We start from the raw sequence: 23,498 nt of genomic DNA, 5'->3' as shown, positions 1-23,498 counted from the left end.
ATGCACTAATCTATTACCAACCCATATCAGTGTGTCTGTTTATCCAAATGCCCGTATTATCGGCTTAACTTGTTATTCCAACTTTTTGTTCAAAGCAATTAATTCCCGATAATCATCCGTGACAGAACACCACAAAAACTGTTTTTTTATCAAGCCATGTTTCAAAATATGCTATGTACACGTGGTGGTTTAGACTCGCTCGACTCGCTCGCAGGGGGTAGGTGTTTCATGTTGTATAAACATTAAGTTTATGTGGTTTTGTTTGTTTTTGCGTCCACTGTGAGCCGTCAAATAGTATGCGAATGCGTTATTCATTATGTGATGTGTGGGGGAGTTGAAGGTGCGTTTCCTTTTCCTGACCCATCCTAATCCGTTTCTTTATTACCACTGTTAATCATTTAATAATCCCTTACTTGCTTAAAGGGGGCAGCGCATTCGCAGAAGCATTCGCATCTACGAACGTTAATTGGCGGTTGTGATTGCTTACCGCCAGGCGAATTATCAGCTTAGGTTCCAACTATAATTAAAAAAATACTTAGTTTTCAGTCTTAATAATTAAATGTAAATTAACTTTTTAAGAATATATATTTTCGTTTAATCTTTATGTACTTATATGTGGGAACTACAACTACAACTACTACTACTACTACTACAATTATATTTTTAAAATCATTACACATTTAAGAAAAACAAAGAATTTGCAATCTCTGATATTTATATTTCATTCTACTTATTTATAGTACAATAATTTATGCAATCTTGCATTTACAAGTTGTTTTTAGAATACACCAGACACGTGGGTTGCTAGACTACTCTATAGTTGTTATGAAAACTCTTGTATCGATTAATATTTACTTAAATCGTTTATGCTTTAGTGGTTAGTATATGAACAAAAAGCGAAGTCTAATGAACATATAAAGTATCGCCTTGAAAAACGCATATCTGCCTTTTTCTCTCTTTCTTTCTTCCTTTATTTGTGATAACAAACAGTAGAATAGAAAGAAATTATAAAATAGCAATGTAATATATATGCAGGTGTAACTGCGCAAACAACAACATAATCGCAGGTCAATTACTTATATTTTATTTGTAAACGAATGCGTATCGTTTATTATAGACATCAAAGCAAATAGAAATCTTACAGATTGAATTAACAACTCAGTTATAATGTATTATAAGAATTGTTTTGTGTCCCAATAAATTAAGGGACATGATTATTCTAAATTCTAATATTGTATGGAATATTAAAATCAAATACGACACAATTAGATTGGCCTCGCCATAAACGCCTATAACATGTAGGCAAAGTTTGAACGACGAAGTTCTGAACTCGTAAGTTTAATACATTCCTGATAAGACCGATTGGTGACGTCACGTATACCCCATTTTAAATGTGACGTATCTTAATGTGTGATCAGGGTTCTATTTAAATAGTAACTAGATTGGAGTTTCTTTGATTTGTGTTTTGTAATTCAAACTCAAGCTCGAATGTATTCAACTACGCTTCTTTTAACAAATAATTGTTTTATTTTTTAATTACATTCGCTGAGAATTTATGTCTTATGCACTAGCATAAGAATGCGAAAAGCCGTTTTTTTTTAATTAAAATTTGAATTAAACTTTTAATTTGAAATTATTTATTTGTGAAACCCGTAGCCGTTGTAGTTAGATTTTTTATACGTTACGTGTACGTGCGTATCTTTGTAATTTATAAAGTTCCAATTTACTATTGTGTACGAGTAACCAAAAAAAAGGTTAAATAAAAATAAAATATTCGTACACTGGTTTAAACGTACGGGTATAATCTGGGGGTCTTCATAAGTAGAATGAATAGGTACCTTCTAGGGAAGCGCGCTTCATCTTAGACTACATCTACGCTTACCAGTAGTAGCTTACCAGTACAGTTCCCTATCAATCACTAAAATACAACGTACGCCTTCTAAACCAAAACTCAGACGTAATCAAATTAGAGCCTTATCAAACAACCTGTACTATAAATACAAATGTGGAGTATCTAGCATCTTGTATATTAAACCTAGATAACCTATAATAACCTAGATTAATTACAAGCCTTCGCAATACTTGTCTAATATATATTACAGAGTTTCAAACCTTATATTTAGTCCTTAACAATAGTTTTGTGGTCAACCTGTACATGAGATATAGCTGACATCAAAAACGATCCTTTGTTTTCAATAGATCGTATATTGCTTCAGAAGATAATGAGTTTTATATTTCTAAGAATGTTTATACCATAAACTAACATTTATTTGCTTAGATATTATTTTGCTATATTATTCTGAATTTGTTACTATGTTATATGAAGCTGAGAACTTTTAAAATGTGATTGTTTGGGAGCTTATTGGAAAAAGCAGAAACAAACATGTTCCCTTTATAATAATACTAGCTAATCCCCGCGGTTTAATCCGCGTTAGTCTGTATCCCGTAAGAAAATCGGGATAAAAAGTTGCTTATATGTTATTCCAGCTATCCAGCTGTCTACGTACCAAATATAATTGCAATCGGTTCAGTAGTTATTGCGTGAAAGAGCAACAAACAGACATACACATACACATACATCAATCCTCAAAAACTTTCGCATTTATAATATTGGTAGGTTAGTAGGATAGGATAGACGGATAACACACTTCCAATAATTTTTTTTAGAATGACATGCAACATCCTTACAAACTTTCATATTTATAATATAAGTAGGATTAGTAGGATAGGATAACTACAGCATTAACGATTTCTAAATGTATGTTTTATTTTAATTATAATTATGATAACTCACAACCGCATATAATATTCTCAACCAGAACAAAGACAAAAAAAACAAATAGAATACATATATAAAAATAAACATCCTAAAGTTTACTACTTCAAAGAGAGAGTTGTGAAAAGTTTGTCAACTTTTCATACATATCTATCTTTTATATTTCATAAATTAATTACGTTAAACCGTTGATTCCATTCGTTCGGCGCACACATGGCCGTTTATTTTTAATCATTCCGATAGACACACAAAGCAAAATACACACACAAACATGCTTTGTTCAGGGTGCTTGCAGATTAATCAAAAAGTAGCATCCTTCCCTCATTACGTATTTATATCGGTTCACAAAGGGACAGCATTAATTAAATTAAGTTCACTTTGAATACTTAATACAACCCAAAACTAGTTTAATTATAGAGGATATAAAGTTTATCCTCGAAGGACTAAAAACAACCCAATTAACGCTTTGTTTAAAATTTTCTATCGTTGCTCGTCTTTGCACGAGACTGAATTTTATTTTAAACTAGTAACCTTGGGGTTTCAACCGCGTAAGTCTGTATCCCGTAGGAATATCAGGATAAAAAGTTGTCTATGTGTTATTCCAGTTGTTCACCTATCTGCGTTCCAAATTTCATTGCAATCGGTTCAGTACTTTTTGCGTGAAAGAGTAACAAACAGACATACACATACATATACATCCATCCTCAAAAACTTTGGCATTATATGGCATATTGGTAGGTTAGTAAGATAGGATAGAATAGTAGGATAACACAATTCCAATAAGACTTTTTAGAATAACATGACATTTTAAAATATAATAAATAGTACTATTTTTTAAATTGTTCCAATATGAATTAAAGAATGTATAAAAATAAAAAAAAATCAAAAAATTTGCTGATAGAATCACTGATAGCATAGGTACTTAACACCCAACTAACAGATAAGTGAAGCAATAAATATTCTCTATTTAATCGACTTTCAAAGAAGGAATGGTTATCAATTACATTGTATTTTTTTTGTCTTTCTTGCTCTATTTGAATCGATATTTTTGTGTTATGCGAAAGTTGTTGCCTTCTTTGTGATCCCATTTAAATTTGGTTGAGTTTTGACAATTTTTAAGCAGATATTTTTTTGAGAAATTTTGAAAGAATAGAAAAAATTTGATCACGAGGCAGGATTCGAACCTGCGTATCTTGCCTAACCGTAGCAACGCCTAGCCTCTCGGCCACCCGTGATCCTGCCACAGTAATCGAATTTCTTCTACTCTTTCGGTTTCATGTGCCTAAGATATTTTTTTGTTAAAATAATAATCTTATGTTCAGATATCAACCTCAGTATTGTACAGTTATTCTATTCCATTTGAACCTGCATAGTGGCTGGCGGAGAAATTTGTCATATAATGTCATATGTGGTCCAACGCGGACTCGCCCGTGGTACATATATAGTACTACAGAGTGCTATAGATATCTCAGGTATCATATACAAATTCAATGGCGAAAAAAATCAGTTCAGTATCGAGAGACCACCCCATAATATAACGTCACAAACTTACACACGGACAATCTTACCTCCGTATGACATTAGAATTAGTATAGATAGTCTATCCTATTATACGTATTTGTAACTTGTGACAAATTGTATGGACTCATTTGGCAACGAACCCTCAATATATTGATAAAAATCACCATTACATTAACATTTGCACCCTACAAAATTACTTGTAATCTGCAAATAATTATCATATTTACTTTATTACGGTAGGGCGGCGTAAAGCAGGGGTGAATAACATAACTTACAATAGCGTTACAAATTCGCATGATTGATCTAGATTGAAAACACGGGTTTAAATGAGGGGGGTATGTATGAGTCATAAGCTTCTAGAAATTGGGCATTTTACAACATACTTTATTATGTAGATACTTTGAACTTAATACGAATAGTGTTAAAGACGAAAATTCAATAATTCATTGAAATTTATTGTTTAAATAAAGTTAAAAACATATATATTATCAACTGTTTATTTTATTACTGTATTTCTTCTTCTTCTTTTTTATGTATACGTGTTTGAAATAACGATTTCATTAGTTAAGAAATTAAATATCACGCACTTTATCTTCCATTATTACACTTTGAACTTATTGTGAATTTCCTTTTGATGCTTCTTTTACATCTCCTTAAAGTGGACTCCTTAAATGATAAATTTACTTGAATATCGTGTTATTTAGCTTTCAGTATCTTAATCACTCCGTGTCAAGTCATCTCTTATAACATTATTAAATGACACGTCGAAAATTCCATTGGCTTTAATTAACAAAAGTTTCTGACTTCATCAGAAGGTCTCATGACCAGAAGTGCATTCTAATCTATTCTCAGTTAGCCATGTAATTGGTTTTAACGGGTTGTAACAAGATGTTTACACCGAAGTAGCTGTAACGAGGTTTAAAGTTTGGACTCCCTGAACGCCTGTGTGAGCTGTGTGTGGCGATAAGTTGTTTATCTGACATATTTCTTAGTTAGCTCTTATTTGAAATAAGTGTAATTAAGGGGTATTTTTCAAAAGACTTCACAAAAGGAGCTTATCAATTAGAATGTTTATTTTCGTGTTTTATTTCATAACTCTTTTCTGTGCGGATCGATTTTTATGATTATTTTTATATGAATGCAATAATTATATTTAGTTTAGTTCGACTTAGACGATTTTAAGGCAGAATAGTGATTTTTTTAAATAGTATGTCATGCTGTGTAAAGAACAGTTTACGAAGGAATACCATTTATATGGATCAGAATGTTTACCGTTATTATAGGGACAATAGTGATGCATATACCAAAACTTCTACCTTCATCGTTACATAATTTGAAAAAGGAAATATTTACATCATTTTTTTCACTAATTCACTAACATTACAAACTATCAGAGAAAGTCATGTTAATTCAATAAAAAAATTACGCGTGTAATGCGAGTGATTACCGGCAAGGGTCGGCGACGACCTCGCTACTGGTAGATTTTTAATACGTAAAGTACATCGTGTAATAGAGGTCTATTGAAACTGATATTTTGTATAACTTGTATAAAATTATATTGCGCAAGTAACACGTCATATAAATCTATTTGAAAGATTTCGTAGCATCATATAAATGGCAAATTTGTTTTTCTACAAAAGCTTGTTGTAATGGTTATAAACCGATTAATCTTTATGCTTTTGGCAGCCCGAGAGAATACATAAGTAAAATAGCTGTTGTCGTTTCCGCAGCATTATATGCGATGCGGTTGCCAACGTGGAGTCGGCGAATTTAAAATACGGGGATGTTTACAGCTCTCTCACTGTATGTAATATGTTATCGTTTTTAGGATATTTACCGGTCTGCGGCGAAGCTATGAGCGAAGAGAGGGTCACGACTTTAAAGTTTTGTTATTCGATTTATGTGGATTCGATAAATGTCCTACAATTATACTGAATACTATTTAATTTTTAATTTGAATGTTGGAGTACAACGAAACATCTGATAAACTATTTATCACGATTAAGAATTTAGGTTGGTCATATCTATTGATGATTGAATCAATCTCGGTAGATTATTTTAATTATATGACGACTATTTCGAGCACAGCATAATTTTTGAGTATGTGTTCTGTTCTAGCAGGATTTGTAAACAGATGTAAATCATGGGAAAAGCTCGCAGAGCGAGGGAAAAATTAACGTGTGGCAAACTCTTTGATTGTTAATGAATAAATACTAAAGAATTGTCAGTATTTACTAATTTCTGAGTAAACAGGAGCAATTTTCTAAAATTTTATGTGGTTGTTATTGTACTCGAGATTTCTGATATTTTGTATCTGTTTGTATTTCAGAATATCGACTAAATTCATGGGATAATTAGACAATTTTGTTATAATGAGATCGATTCTTGTTTATCACAACAATAATTTGGATACTTCACAATATCAATCAGAAATCCATCTCTATACATTACAAAATTGACAGTAATAAAACTGTGTGTAAACTTTTTTTATGCCATTTATATTATGCTTTCAGTGTATTTATAACAACAATAAAAAATACTCATCCTCAATCTCGCGATACTCTGTTCCATTACCTTGATTCAAACACAAACTCAAACTTCAACATTTTTTTATTCAATTAGACTTCTTATAGAAGTACTTTTGAATCGTCATAGTACAGTCTTAATATTTACCACCAGTTCGGAAAGCAGCTGCTACAGAGAAGAGCCGGCAAGAAACTCGTAGTGTAGTGTTTAAAAGTCCTGCAAGTTCTAAAGAGCTATAGATATACTCCCCGCATAAACAGAACTGACAAAACTTTCAACTGTGTAAAGTTTTCAGAATGAATAAAAAACATTTCATCAAAACGAATTTACGAATCACAAACGTTTGATCAAACACTGGATGTTGGCGAGTCACCAACAATATGAATCATAGCAAACCAACACACTTTTGTCAGAGCCCGTCAGAGAGACGGGAGTGTGTATATCGCAGTCGAATTGTATATATCGCCGTGTTACATTACGTCTAGCCGATTCTAAAAACACGTCCCTTTGTATTGCGATATGGAATCGGACTCAAGCTCAAAGAACTCATCTGCCACTGACGGACGATTGGAGGAGTAAATTCGCCTTACACAAAACAATGCCCGTTTATAAACTGACGACAGTTTAAAAAGAGCGAAATCTTGAATTTACCTGCGATGTGTAGAAGAACTTTAGTAGTAATTGTATATATAATAATGAGTATTTTAATGGAACAGTATAATATTATATATTATATTAGTTATAAGAACATGTTTACAAAATAAAAAAAAGGTTTTAAAAGTTGTAATAAAACGTGCTTTGAGTTAAACAGGTAAAGTCCACTAAACTTGATGTAGGGACTTCACGAGAGCCATTAAATGCGTTCGTTGGCACACCTCATTCTACACGAAAGTAGGCATCATTGGTCAGTTGGAGTCTCTGACGTAACCATGCTACTGCTTCCCAAATAACAGAGTAACAGAGTATGCATGTAAGAAAAAAGCAATTAGGAGACCTGTAAATATTAAAATGATCAGCTGTAAACTATAAGAAACTGTTAATTTTGCTTTCCATAAATTATTAATAGTTATAAATGTTTATTTATTACTACAATATTCACCACATGTTTTCCAACTCCTTTATCCATAGCACTGAAATTCCTTCAATTTCCACTCTATTATGAACGCTTTGTATCACCTGCAATAAACTTTGTTTCAAACGGATTTAATCGACGCCTTCAAAAACGTCGACTTTCCTTTATCTCGTTCCTCGAACTGCCAACCTGTTTCCACTTAACAAACAAACAGCGACTTTTAACTGGTCTTTAACTTTGGAAACTTGCTTAATTAACCAGTTTATTCCTTAAACCGCTTAAGGCTTCATAAATACAGGGACTGAATTAATACAGCGACAATTGTGAAGAAATGATATTATATTAAAGGCTTATAGTTATTTTTGTATTTATTAAGCCGGCAACATACTCGCTATTTCTCTGGCGTTGTGCGCGGCAGCTCTGTTGCCTCTAAAATGGGACGAAACGACAACAATTTACTATCAAACACAAAACCAATTCATTCGCTTGACGACGGAGTAATTCACTACAAAATCAAAAAAAAAAAAAAAAAACGTTGAATATCAAACATCTATTTATTCAATTAGAGTTCTTAAAGAAGCACTTTTGAATCGTGATAACACGTTTTAAACGTTTACCAAATTCGAATTCACAACCGCCTTCCGAATTTGAATGATTTTTTTATGCAATTTTCTTTTTTGGGACCGTCGATTAAAATGTCTATACGCACAAAAAATAGTGAAATTGGACGAAGAGCTGCGAAAGAGGACACAACGAACTTAAAATCTCACAAAAGATAGTTCAAAGCCGATGTTAATACATTTTGATGAGCTTTCGAAATTTACCTTCGAACTTTGACGTTCTTTAACTAGTGAGCGAATATTACTTTCGACCTCTTGAATATTTTATAAAGGCGTCCCAAAAGAGGCGGCTTATTGGATGATAACGATGATTACAGTTCGCTTTAAACTCTCAAAGTGTTTTAAAATTACAATTTTTGGTATTAAGATCCTCTTTGGAATTAGGTTTGATTAAAGTTTTCAACTTTGTGTGTATGTGAATAATCGTTAATACTCGTATTCATGATTTTAACTAACGTGCCCAGAACAATTTAAGGGTCACATTTTGTACCATACTAAAACTTATTAATAGTACATGAAAACATCTTCAAATATTTACCTATTGAAATCGTTTATTCAAGTACCTCACTCATTATATTTTGATATATTATTTGATACTATTTTAATGAAGAAAATCTTATTTTATTGGTGTTTATTTCAAAAATAAATCTATAATCGTTACATTAAATCCGATTCATAAAAAAAAAACGATTACGCCCTCATACTCGAAATAAACTATTCTTCGTTGTTTAAACGATAGAAAAAATGGGTTTCAATCCCGACTACTTTAATAATTTTCATAATCAGTTTTTATGTAAATACCATAAAATAACAACAGAAGAAATTTTTGCATACCTACATAATAATTTTATTAAATGTGCAGTGACCTTTATATTCGACGACAACGTCGCCTAGACAAAAATGATTATATTAAGATCAAACCCACGCCTTTAGCACAACCCCTACACTCACTGCACTGATCAATGACGGTATAATTTTAATAGATACCAATAAAACTGAAATAGTTTTTCTTCCGCGTACAACTTTTATAAATAGCACCCTCGCATTACGTTCATTGAACCTGAAGTTCAAAGTTGTTCCAAACGAATTGTGTGAATTCAGTTCCGATTAAACACAGCCCGTTGCAATGATTAATTCGTGTAAGAACTTTATAAGAGCCCAGGGAACTATTTCGTTTATGCTTCGATAATTTTGTTGCTTCGCTGCGCATTTGCCACAACACTACAAAATTGTAAAGTTAAATGCGTTGATGTTAGCAATTGTGAAGTTGGTTCACTGTTCACTGAAGAGTCAAGACTCAACAGTCGTCAATTTTCAGACTACAGTACGTGTTTAGCGTTCGCGAGGGGAGGTAGTGCGCTGTGGCCGCTCGCCTTAGTAACTGTTACGAAAATATCAGTGGATTTTGTTAGTGTGCTGACTTTTTTGTGCGTGTGTCAGTGTTTTTATTGTGATTGTAATTGTACTCGGAGTGTAAAGGATTTTATGCGCACAGGTTTGCAGTTTTTAATCTCATATTTTAGTGTGTAGGATGTTATTTCGTTTTTTTTTTTAAAGTGATGATTAAAGTTGTAAAATACAGTCCGTTATAAACTTTCATCGACTACTTTATTTAAAAATATTTGTGATGTAAAATAGAATTTCAATATTTTTTATAACAAGATTTTCGTTGATATATCCACAAAATTGTGTATAGGGTTTATGTAAATAACGCAATATAAAATGCTTATAATTATTTTATACTTACACCGAATATTCTTTTTCCGAGCTGTTTTCACAGCTCGGTAAAACAAAACAATAATTTGTTATTATGCTTTCTACAAACCTTAATATAGATTTTCTTAACAATAGAATCACATAAAATAAATGAATTTAAGACCTATATTTAGAGAATAGAGGCGAGCGACAAGGGAATAAATAGGTTTGCCAAAACTATAATGAAAATTATCCATTGACTTTGACCCTTACCGAAATAGACAACTTTAGCGTAAATATAATTAAAGCTTACAATTTCATTAATATTAATTAGTTACTTAATACTGAATAATACGGTTATTAAGTTTTTTTTTTACTTTCTTTATAAATTGAATATTACCTTTAGCTTTTAATATTTTATCTAGGTGTTCCTCTCTCGTTTGTTTTCTTTTAAGGACATAATATTAATCATCCTAAAATTGCGATATTTTATAATGGTATAAAATAATGATGAATGTATGAACCACGTGCTATTGCTAAGTTATTATAAAAATGTTTCCATTTGATTATCACTACATTATAGCTAAAATTAAATATTTGAGATAGAAAACCACAGACCGCAGAACGCAGACACTATCGCGGGTAAAAACTAGTGCAAATCCCACACAACTTGCGTGCAATGTTATGAATCAGAGATATATTTAGTTAGATACAATTTGGCCAAGACTACTCGCACTCATAAGTGCTGTTTCTAAAATATTATCTCCGCATTGTTAAGAGGCTTATTAAATTTAATGAACTAGACTATTACGATTCTGTATTTTGTTGCCTTTTATATTGAATATGTCTTCTTAAAGATACATTAGGAAAATTTAGTCTGACGCAGCATTTAACATTGAAAATTTGATAGTTTTTTTTTTTATTTAAGCATGCCTCTTTCACACATCACATTTTAGATTTGTAAATTTTTGTGAATTAAAGTGCGATGGATATTATAGCAATCCGAAATGATAATAGATTTGCTTCATATTAAAGCTGTCGTTATTTATTTCATATCCTTAATATACACCAATAAATGTGTTGGATCGACCCGTAATGGTTGTGTGTCATGTGTTATAAACGTATTGCGATGGGACATGCATTCGACAAATCTGTTTTGTATTATGAAAAGAACTTGAATGTGTATCATATTGGTACTTGTAGGAACATTAAAATGTGCACGAAATTACGGCCCAATGCATATTATAGCAATTCTATATAATATTAGTAACAAGACGCGCCCCGCTTAAGACCGAATCCCGTAGGAATATCGAGAAAAAAAGTTGCCTATATGTTATTTCAGTTGTCCAGCTGTCTACGTACCAAATTTCATTGCAATCGGTTCAGTAGTTATTGCGTGAAAGAGCAACAAACACACACACATCCTTACAAACTTCCGCATTTATAATATTAGTAGGATAGTAGGAAATAGGATAGTGGGATAGGATATATAATTGTATGTAATCAAAATCACGACTAAACAACACTGTTGGGCAGAACTTGTAATCAATTGATTAAAGATCCAGTGTCTGACACTGGCTGATTTTGATTTGAAAATATGTCCCTAACAGCGTGCTTTGTCCAAATGTACACCTAGTTCTTTTATAAAAAAATCCATATTGCAATATAGGAAGAATATACATATATACACACTGCACGAATCGACCGTTAAAAATCATATCCTCTCACCGCACTATATAAATGTCATGATCATGTCGAATTGATGAAAAACGTTAATTGCTCGCTTTGTTTTATTGAGTGAAAAGCGATGGATAAAACTCAATAAGTTGAACCGCTTTGTAGGGCTGTAAATTTTTATTTACGAAAATAGCTTTAGTCTATGTTTGATCACCGAGTTGTTAAAATGTTTTATTTGGTTTTTAACCCCTGAAGCGATCGAGGTGTGCTATATGTATTTAATGTCTATAATATACATAATGTACACGATATATTTGCGTTTGTAGATTCTGAACGAAGAGAATACAAATTTCAGTTGTATTTTCTCGTCGCATCTCAAACGAGTGAGGTTTTCTTACGTGCAATTTATGTTTTATTTAACACGTGTATAACTCTTGTGGCAGTAATATTATTAAATTGATGGTGTATATATAATTTAATGTTCTACTTTAATTGAAGATATGATTTAATCTTAACATCATTGGCATAATGGATTATGTAGGTATACGTTTTGTTTTGGGCTTGCTGTTTGACGGTAGCTACTTTTTTCGAATATTAGCATCATCTCTACAGTGGTTAGTGTATTTGTGTTTCAACCGTAGAGTTCTAAGTTCGGTCCCTGATGGAAAATTAAAAGTATGTATATAGATTTATTCAGACAGGTCATAGAAAGCTGCCTATTTACTATGCCATGATGACATAAAGCCAGTGATTTAAAAAAAACATTAATTTTTACTTAAATTACGGGGGCGATTTCAAAACTTGCTTCACTATAAGAAGTCTGCTTCTTTACTGAGTGTCATAGGCTATAAAGGTACCACGGGAAAAGCCAGATCGAACATGTAGTTATAATAGAAATCAAATCAATCTATTATTTATCTTCTAAATCAAGTTTACAAAAGATAAATGAATAACTATTGACTTGTTTGCATCATACAAATTCAAACTATCAACAACCTTCTACATTGAAATTTATTAACTAACCAAATAACAAATTGATTCTGTTCACTGAAATAATGCGCAAACAATTCGAGAAAGCTTTACAAAATAATTAAAAGCCCTCCAGTTCTTAAAATATCAGACGTAAAATGTAAATCATGATTCTCCAGGGCATAGCTACAGTTTTAGATCCAACAAAACCTGAAAACAAAATGGTGCTAATATTTATTCGGCTCTCAGAATTACTGAAGCCCTGAGCCACCGAAAACTGTACAAATTTGTAGGTACTCAGGTCAAGGTCTTATTCGAGTAAAATTGTCATGTCTGAGATAAAATTATTAGGGGCTGACTTATTTATGCTCGTGTTTTTTGTCCAGGTAGAAAATTTGGGATGTATTTCTTCTTTCTTATGAAGTTCTGTTATGTGTTTTTTACATTTTGCTTTTATTTCGAGTTACTCCGTGGGTTTTCAACTGTATGACGTGTTACAATTTTATTTATTGTTGATTTTATGTTTGATAGGAAATACGGTGGTCGGTAGACGGTCGCTGACTATTATACTATATATACATATATTCGTGAATTAGAATGTTTTAATGACTTATCAGTAAAAAAGCAGTGGTGGCTCAGTGGAGAGAACCTCGGACTTCAAAATCGATAAGTCAGGGTTCGAGACTGGGCGGGCGTGCAGGAAATAAATTGATGTTTCTGCTTAAAACTGTGAAGGAAAACATCTTGAGGAAACCGGCATGTCCAAGAATTAAAAAGTCCGATGACATGTGACATCTGCAAACCCGCACTTGGCCAGCGTGGTGGATTATGGCCTGAACCCTCATAGGAGGCCTATGTCCCAGCTGTGGGAACGTGTGGGCTGATTATGATGATGAATGACTTATCGTTATAGAATTATTTTTTGTCTTTTCTGTTGTTTTTGGAACGAGAAGATTTTTGCCTTAAGTTTAATTTATGAGTAAATATAATTTTACAGTCGATTCCGTTTTTTCGTAAATTAATTATCTGGTTGACAAATATACATACCAATTAAAACGACAAATGGAAGGTTTTCAGAAGTCGAGCGACGTTCTGAGAAAATTGGTGTGTGCAGGTTGCATATATGATGTCATAAGTAATACACAATGATGATAAAAACAATTGAGAATACTTTATTAATTTGGTACAAGACATGGTTTTATTGTATCATGTCGGTATTATAATGTTTGTTTATTGTGTGATTTTTAGTGTTGATTTCTAGTCATTCAGGAAACTTAAACATACTAAGTAAGCCATTATAAACTTTATATGTTAGTAAATTAAAATAACAATTTGCACTTAAAATTTTTCACATAAAATAGTCAATTCTATCAATAATAACATAAGAAAAACAAGAGGTGTAACTAAACAATTGCTGTTTTGCAACCAACGCTTCATGTAGTGTTTTTCACTGATCTATACGCTTATCTAATATATAAAATTCTCGTGTCACAGTTTTCGTTGCCATACTCCTCCGAAACGGCTTGACCGATTTTGATGCAATTTTTTGTGCTTATCCGGTATCTATGAGAATCGGCCAACATCTATTTTTCATACCACTAAACGATAAGAGTAAGGCAGAACAGCGTTTGCCGGGTGCAGCTAGTCTATATATATAAAATTCTCGTGTCACAGTTTTCGTTGCCATACTCCTCCGAAACGGCTTGACCGATTCCTCTGAAATTTGGTAAGCATATTGGGTAGGTCTGAGAATCGGCCAACATCTATTTTTTATCCCGATATTCCTACGGGATACGGACTTACGCGGGTGAAACCGCGGGGCGCAGCTAGTCTTATATATAAAATTCTCGTGTCACAGTTTTCGTCGCCATACTCCTCCTAAACGGCTTGACCGATTCTTATGAAATTTCGTGTGCATATCGGGTATGCCTGAGAATCAGTCAACATCTATTTTTCATACCCCTAAATGATAAGAGTAAGGCAGAACAGCGTTTGCCGGGTCAGCTAGTTTATTATATTATTTATCTATACGCTTTTTTCAGCTAATAACAAACAAGGATATAAGGAAACTATAAATAACTAGCTGCGCCTCGCGTTTTCACCCGCGTAAATCTGTGTCCCGTTGGAATATCGGCATAAAAAGTTGCCTATGTGTTACTCCAGTTGTCCAGCTATCTACGTACGTAAATTTCATTGCAATCGGTTCAGTAGTTTTTTGCGTGAAAGAATAACAAACAGATGGATGTTTTTTTACTCTTTCACACATTATTCTTACATCCTTGTTATTGGCGTATTTATTGTGATAATTAATCAGATACTGTAAAATTAGTGTAGCTTTTATAAATAAAATAAAATAAAATAAATAAATAAATTATGGATTTCACTTCAATTTCACACTTTATCATATATACATATGACATACATACATCCATCCATACTTAGAAACTTTCGTGTTTATAATATTAGTAGAATGAAGCTGCATAGCGTGATTGTATGGTAATGTTATTTTTTATAAGTATATGGTCAGAATATTATTTTCGTTGTTCTGACAATATCTTATTATGATATATACATAATATATGTGCGATATTAAAAGATACACATTTAACCTTTAAAACGGGGTCGGGTTTTTTTTATTTTAAATTTATTTTTAAATATCAGCATTTATGCTTCCAAGATTCAAACTGGCTGCTCCAATTTCGTGACCTCGTTGTTTTGTTCATCGAATTACTAATACATTTAAGTTTTAGACACAAATTGATTTATTACGCGACTAGCGATCCGCCCCTGCTTCGCCCTTCGCCTTTTTCGTAGTACATATATAGCCTATAGCCTTCCTCGATAAATGAGCTATCTAATACTGAAGGAATTTTTCAAATCGGACCAGTAGTTCCTGAGATTAGTACGTTATAAACAAACAAACTCTTCAGCCTTATAATATTAGTGTAGAATATAGATATAATGTTTTCACTTTAAACACTTGAAGCGTTGATTGAATGTGCATTTGATCTGTATTTACTGGTTTTATGTTATTATGTATTTAAAAGCTTGAATACATCGAATTTCAAACTTGCTTTCAGAAAGTCGTTCATGAACTTTCTAGAAATATACGTTTTTTGTAACAAATTTTACTTGAAACATTCATATTTTATACGGTTTCTGGCAAAAAAATAATATACAAAGGCCACGCGTCACCCTATACTTGAGCGACCCTTTATTATTAAAATAATTATTTTTCTGGTGTATTATGCTAATGTAGTCCCTAATAGAATGCATCCCCTAACGTAAATATTAATTAATTTATTTAACAATATCTTATTCTATAATTTTTAGTTTTTAAATAACCTAAAATGTATTTTAAAATATTTGAGAATCGTTTCATTGATACAATAATATACCACTGTAATAATGTTTTATATTTATTGAGATGTTTATTAATCGTATAACTCATTAACGTGGTGTTCCTTACCCACAACCAAAAGACTAGATGAAATTTGATTGCAGAGTTGGTATCATGGGTTGCCCAGAAGATCAAACCGTAGACATGCTAAAGCGGAGGACGTGGGTTCGAATCGTCATAAACGATTGTAATTTCTTACATATTTCAAATACTTTTTACAAGTTCATATAAACTGAATAAAGATTGAAACATATTGATTTGTTTATTTGTTAAGTACCTACTAGCTGTGCCACACGGTTTCACTCGCGGATCGCCACTGATTGTCTGTTATGACACATCCTTTATGAGTTGATTTTTGAAAAAATGTCCATATTTGTTAATTCCTTCTATTCTTAGTTTGCGCAACTTTCGTTCTACTAAACTGGAAGAAAAATAGTTTTTTATGCCCATTTGATAAGCTGTTTTCGCGATAAAGTACATCAAACATCCAATCACCTCATAAATTCCACCTATATAAAGGAAGTAGGATACCACGCCGCTGCAAATTATATAAACGCTCCGTTGTATCTAAAAGAACACTTAAAAACATTATAAAAACTTCAGAAAAGAAATATCCAAGTATTGAAGCGCTAACAAGCGATGCCGACTCAGTGGGGTCCGTTTTTTAAGCAATAAAAAACCATAAGGACCCTCTTTCGGTAATTAAAACCGCACTAAGTGTGAAACATTTGCTAAGAACTTTTTGCGTTTGTTTTTATTTTTGTACAAATCTGTCTTTGATTCTAATTAAAGGGTGCGACGGTTGGGGCGTTTAGTATAAGTGGAGATTTAACTAAGAAAATTGTTTAGGAAGGAGCCACAATTGTATTTTTTTCTTTGCTTTATGTAAATTAAATTACTGGTGTAATGATTTTGTTCCAGTACATATAAAAACCTATATTTAAAGCGAGTGTTAGACACGAGTTACGTATATACACACACGCACACACATGCACACACAATAGTATATATAGCGCCTACCTATTATAAGTTTTGTTAATACATTAATTTTATGTATCTTTATCATTCTGATCTACAAAATAACAGTTATCATCTTGCCCTAAAATGCTTGAGGCTTGTTCTGATATACATATATAATCTATTAAAATATACATTATTAATCACTATAAACCTAACAAACAAACCTAACAGGTTCTATTGATTCGTTAAAATTTTCATTAGATAAATAATATAACATCAAAATATTTTAGAATATGAAAAGAGAATTACGGAAACGTACGAAATCGCGGGCGTTAGCATACAAATCGTAATGAATACATGTTGGAGACAATCTGCAGACCGTGACGCAGATATAAAAGGGTCTGATGTTTGATATGCTTGTTGGCGTAGCCGTACGAATATTTCTTGTGACGTCATAGGCAGACGGCGCAGGCACTTGATCGTATATCGACGTAAGTGTGTATTATTTATATAGATAATAATATAACAGATGCCATATTGCAAAAAAATGAGGAATGTATGGACAAATTACTTAAATGTGATGATGAGAGAACAGACAGACAGATGAGACACGACACTTTAAATGTGTTCTCTCACCGTCAGTACCTCTGCAAGTGTTCAGGGACGATGGTAATCGCTTACCATCAAGTGACCCACCATCATTATATATACAACACAATTGTGTGGTGAAAATGAGATACATTTTTATATTAGTTAATTGTAAGTAATCAAAAAATAATAATTTACGATATATTCGAAGCTCTAAAAAACGAATAAAATCTTAACATCCGGATCACATAGTATAACACAATACCATGGTATCATTTTCTCTCGAATCGTACGTAAATTGACTTTTCATTTTAACGGGCGAAAAGTGTAAATGCCTTCATGTTAGCTCAAAGGATTTTCCCTTATCCTTTTGTGGCGGGTTTAAAGGAATCTCAACCGAGCACTTCAATCTCAAATCTTAATGTCGATGTGTTTCGAGGTTTAAAGCTTTGAAAAAAGCTTGTCAAAAACAAGTGTTAGCTAATGTAGGCTGTAAACAAAAGGTGAGGTATATCTGAGTTTTGTTCAACATTATGTTTTAATGTTGTACTTGATTGCCTGCTTTATATAATGGCTAATGTATGTGCTAAGAACTCACACCAAAAAATATCAGCTTATAACAATCCCGGATGAACAATCGCCTATTTGTCCGATTAAGAATAAGATGGAGATAATACCCGTGAACAAACTTATTTGAAATAATTTAATGTCTTTCACTATAAACAATAAGGCAATGTACCGTGAAAATCTATACTAAAATGGACATAAAATTAAAGACATACAATTAACCAATAATTCTAAATAATGTGACACAAAAAATAATATAAATCGAATAAAAGTTGTGTTAAAATATTCCCTCCACGCAGGCCTCCACCTACAATATAATAACGTACACAGTCCTCAAACAAGGTATCAATTTTTAGGTCAAATCTCGATATCAAAGCACACGCAAGCTCCTTCAGTGTTGAGTTACAGATCGACTGTTTCGTGTCAAGAGCACGTCATACCATTGAGAGCACAAATCGTTCTTTTCATTTCTGATATCGATGAGTTCATAAAATGTTTGAAAAGTCGCATGTAGTTTTTGAAGCGAACTCCTTTGAGAAGCGTTATATTGACAATAAATGACATCACTGTTAACAATTGTATCTCCACTAAAAAAATTCAGCAGAGCAGCAGAGCAGTCCTTTCCTAAAATAAGTTAATGAACACATATAAAACGTCGCTATAATATATTATCTATCAAACGGATGGAATGTATTTTATGAAAAAGTCTTAATAAAATCTATCCAGTCGCGAAGGATTTATGAGATACTATAACAGGCACTTCATTTTTATTTCTATGTTAATATTCATAACAGACTTCGGTGCATCAGTGGCAATTATTATATACGGTAGATTGTTTGTTCTACACAGCGGACTTATTATGCTGCTACAAACAGAAGTACTTATAAGATCGTTTTCTATGGAAAAAACTGAAGCGTTTTGATTTAAATACCAAGAAAAGTTTTTATATTTATACATTCATTCACACTGTAGTCTCATTGAATTTGAGTTAAACTTTGTAATATTATTCCTTGATGAAAGTACATCTTAATAAATTAACATTTTATGGACATTGAAGTCTTAAATCCGTTGAATTTGAATTGGTTGTTCCAAATTTAAAAACAGAACAAGAAAGACTGAAAAGATTTGAATTTATAACAATAAAAAATAACAGTTTTGCAACTTACTTCTTACAGCGATTCTATTCAGTATTTCTAAAGACGCGGTAATTTCCCAACATAAGATTATATGAAAGATATTTTCACAAGAAGCCACGTTATTTACCAGTTCACTGAGGGTAAACATCGCGATCTTCAGCGTTGACGTGATGAAAATAAACGTGAAATAAATTTTAATTTAACCTGTTTCTAAAACATCACTCCATTTTCACAGTAAAGGTATCTGTATACCATTACTAGAATTAAAACTAGATTTCGAATGTCATTTTAGATGCAGGCGTCTTTACTATGGCTGGTCGGTCGGTCGGTTACTATTTGGGAAATAAATGTTTAACAATAAATTGGTAAATGGTGTAATATACCTACGTTTTTATCATGAGGTAGTGGATTTTTTTTTTGTAATAGCGGACGGTCGACTGATGGAATACCTGATGGTAAGCGACCATAAAGGTGTCATAAACGAACATACGATGCATAATTGGGATTGGAAGGGATAAGGGACTGTTGAAGGGAAAAGAGGAATGGGCTGGGAAGTGTGAGGAAAAGGTTGCAGACCTCCGTCTCTCCTACTCATAATAGAAAACACAGTAGCTATTGTATTTATTTTTTGACTAGCAGTCCGTCCCTACTTCGCCCGTGGTACATATATAGCTTTCTACAATAAATGGGCTATCTAACTGAAAAGAAATCGGACCAGGAGTTCCTGAGATTACGTTCAAACAAACAAACGAACTCTTCACCTTTATAATATTAGTATAGATATATAAGTAGAAGCTTAATTTGAAGTTTTACGGCCGCCAACCTTGTACGGAGGGATGTTTTTCTTATTATCTCCTGAACTAACAATTATACAGAAAATTTATAGAGAATTATTTATCGAAAGCAAATTGAATCATCTACAATATTTTTTGTATAATTTCTTGAGGGCCTTTGCAATCCTCTTTATACGAATAAGAAATTAGTCGCTCAGCGTCTGTCTGTTTTAATTTAGTTTCTGCTAGATGTAATACAGCTGTTGAATACTGATCAGTTTCTTAGATAACTTTACTTACAAAAACTTGACGCAAGTACGTTGAATAACATAATATTGTTGTAGTACCTTAAGCTTAATTAATCAGACCTTAAATATAAACTGTATACTTCGAAAACTAAATCATTTTAATTTTCATGTACCTAATAATCATTATCTAATTAACATATGTCCGAACTAGCTGCTCCCGCGGTTTCACCCGCGTAAGTCTGTATCCCGAAGGAATATCGGGATAAAAAGTATGTTAATCCAGTTGTCGAGCTATCTACGTACCAAATTTAATTGCAATCGTTTCAGTAGTTTTTACGTGGCGGAATAACAAACTTACATACAAATACACATACTCCCATCCTCACAAATATATATTATATTAGTAGGAAAGACTAAGAGGGTAAACAATTTACTGATGCAATTAAAGCCTTTATTTATTCTAGATCCGATGAGATAAATATATGATTATCAAATAAACATGAGTTTTCAGAGGAATTGTAATATCCCGACTACTTGTATGTTTTATGTGAATGTTAATATATCTACTATATAAAAATAAGTCGGGTTTTCCTTCCTGACGCTATAACTCCAGAACGCAAGAACCGATTTCCACGGTTTTGCATTCGTTGGAAAGGTCTCGGGCGCCGTGAGGTTTATGGCAAAGAAAATTCAGGAAAAAATTCTGCAGAAAAGCGGGAAAATCATTTTTCACATACAACCACCTGGTGGCGAAACGGAGTTCGCCGGGTTTGCTAGTATATAATAAATGATTCAAACACGTGATAATTTATTCTATAGAATATGGAAAGACCATGTTTTTCAGAATAATTCAACGTTGTTAGCAGAAATACAATTAATATAGCTTTTTCTAAGTACTTTATATTGGTTTTACTGCAAAGCTTGCCTTTGCACTAAAACAGTTTTCTCACGATAACAAGGGAAAAAACAGAGCAATATTAGCAGATTTTTCTTTCTATTAAACAGCATAATATTTAGATTGAACTCATTATATAAAACATTATTCTTTGACAAACTCATTCGCTTGTAATATTAATTGAAAAGCTTTATTCGCGATCAAAGGTAATATAAACTTTTAAATAATGGCTTCGTTGCATTCAGTAACAGGAATGAAAATAACTCTTGAATTTATAAAGTGAGAATGCTATATTTTTAAAAGGTTAAATTTTTATTGCGAGACCAATAGACATGTTTTTGTTTGAGTTTTTCTATTTCTATAATTACTATGAAACTTAAATTCATTTGAGACTGCTGGACAATTTCAATATATTGCATAGTAATTATATTGCATACTAATTATTCGCTCCGGCTTCGTCCAAGCATGTTTTCTATTGTAAATGAAACGGCGACAAAACCAAAAATCGTTAATCTGTTGAACCGTTGAGGAGTTATAGGTTGCGTAACCAGCACAACTTTCCTTATAATATAGATTTATAGCTAGTTTCATTACTGAATCGATATTTTGTTTGTGCGGTATAAAATCATTAGATTATCTTTAATTTTAATGTGTTTTGTACAATAATAATATAAATTTCGTTGAAATTAGTGAAGGAATGTCATGTGTACTTAGTTATTGAAACTCGACAACAGATAATAAGCTGAGACGTCTTAACTTCCAGAAACCATAAGATATTAACAAAATTAAGTGGAGTGCCGTGTCCCATAGAGGGGTATGGGATAAATGATACACGTCCGTCCATTGATTTTCAATTGATTACACTCTCGGTTTTACTCTCACGCGTAAACCACTGTACCAAGGAAGTCAATATCAATAGTAAACGCAAATCCTCTTGTGAAATTTGGAAATCACTACCTACACCAAAGTCATTTCTCTCTAATCAAATGAAAACTAAAACTCATAAAAAACGAGAGAGAAGAATACACAATTTCCACACTAACAAAACTCATAACATATATGAAAAGAAAAATCAATTATCTCAATTTATCAGACCCGAAGGCTTCGTTATTTCCTTACTTATGAGTTCGATCAATCTTTGCAATCATTTGTTATTCTTTATGCCTTCCCCGTATCATTGTAATCTGTTTACTGAACCGAACCGTATGTCCGCCATGATGTAACAAAGGCCGTTATTCATTTGATCCGAAAGATAAGTTCAATAAAGATATTAACTTTTAACACTTGAATGGATAACGAATATTTTGATGATATAAATATAATAATAGAGAATGTAAGACACAAATTTATAAGACAGCTACAAGCAATATGGAAGCAGTGGTGGCTCCGTGGTGAGGACCTCGGACTTCACAATCGATAAGTCGGGGTTCGAGATCAGGCGAGCGTGCAGGAATTAAATTCATTTTTCAATTTACCTGTACATCTGGATAGCATCACTACTGCTCGAAATGGTGAAGGAAAACATCGCGAGGAAACCGGTTTGTCTGAGAATCAATAAAATATAGTTTAAAAAAACTAAAAAACACGCTTTTCAAGCACATCAAACTAAAAACTATAAAATCATTTTTAATATAAGCTGAAAACAATAATGAACGAAAAATACTAATATTGTTGTGAATAATTTTTAATATAAACTGAAAATAATAATGAATGAAAAATACTAGTATTGTTGTGAAAAAAGCGTGGGGCGCTTTGTGCCATATTTTTCGTGTACTCGATTGGAGTTATATATCTATCATACAAATAATTTTTAATATATGCTGAAAACAACAATGAACGAAAACACCTTATTTCTCACTTTAAACATGCAGATTTCATTCAAATTTCGTACACTTATCAAGAACCATCATTCATCCCATCATCCCATTGCTCAATACACGAATATGGCACAAAGCGCCCCACGCTTTTTTCACAACAATACTAGTATTTTTCATTCATCATTATTTTCAGTTTATATTAAAAATTATTCACAACAATATTAGTATTTTTCGTTCATTATTGTTTTCAGCTTATAT

General features: G+C 32.4%; 1 protein-coding gene across 2 annotated transcripts in view; it reads left to right on the top strand.

The window, feature by feature from the left end:
• Positions 1–9,849: 9,849 nt before the first annotated feature.
• The window catches only part of LOC119831242 (glutamate receptor-interacting protein 1), a 181,604-nt gene continuing 167,955 nt past the window's right edge, over positions 9,850–23,498 (top strand). For both annotated transcript variants that reach the window (XM_038354534.1, XM_038354533.1), the window contains exon 1: positions 9,850–10,010. The gene's annotated coding sequence lies outside the window, so the exon portion shown is untranslated. The remainder of the gene's footprint in view (positions 10,011–23,498) is intronic.

This window comes from Zerene cesonia, chromosome 13 (assembly GCF_012273895.1).
Source record: "Zerene cesonia ecotype Mississippi chromosome 13, Zerene_cesonia_1.1, whole genome shotgun sequence".
Lineage (NCBI taxonomy): Eukaryota > Metazoa > Arthropoda > Insecta > Lepidoptera > Pieridae > Zerene > Zerene cesonia.
This window is presented reverse-complemented; position numbering and strand designations above follow the sequence as displayed.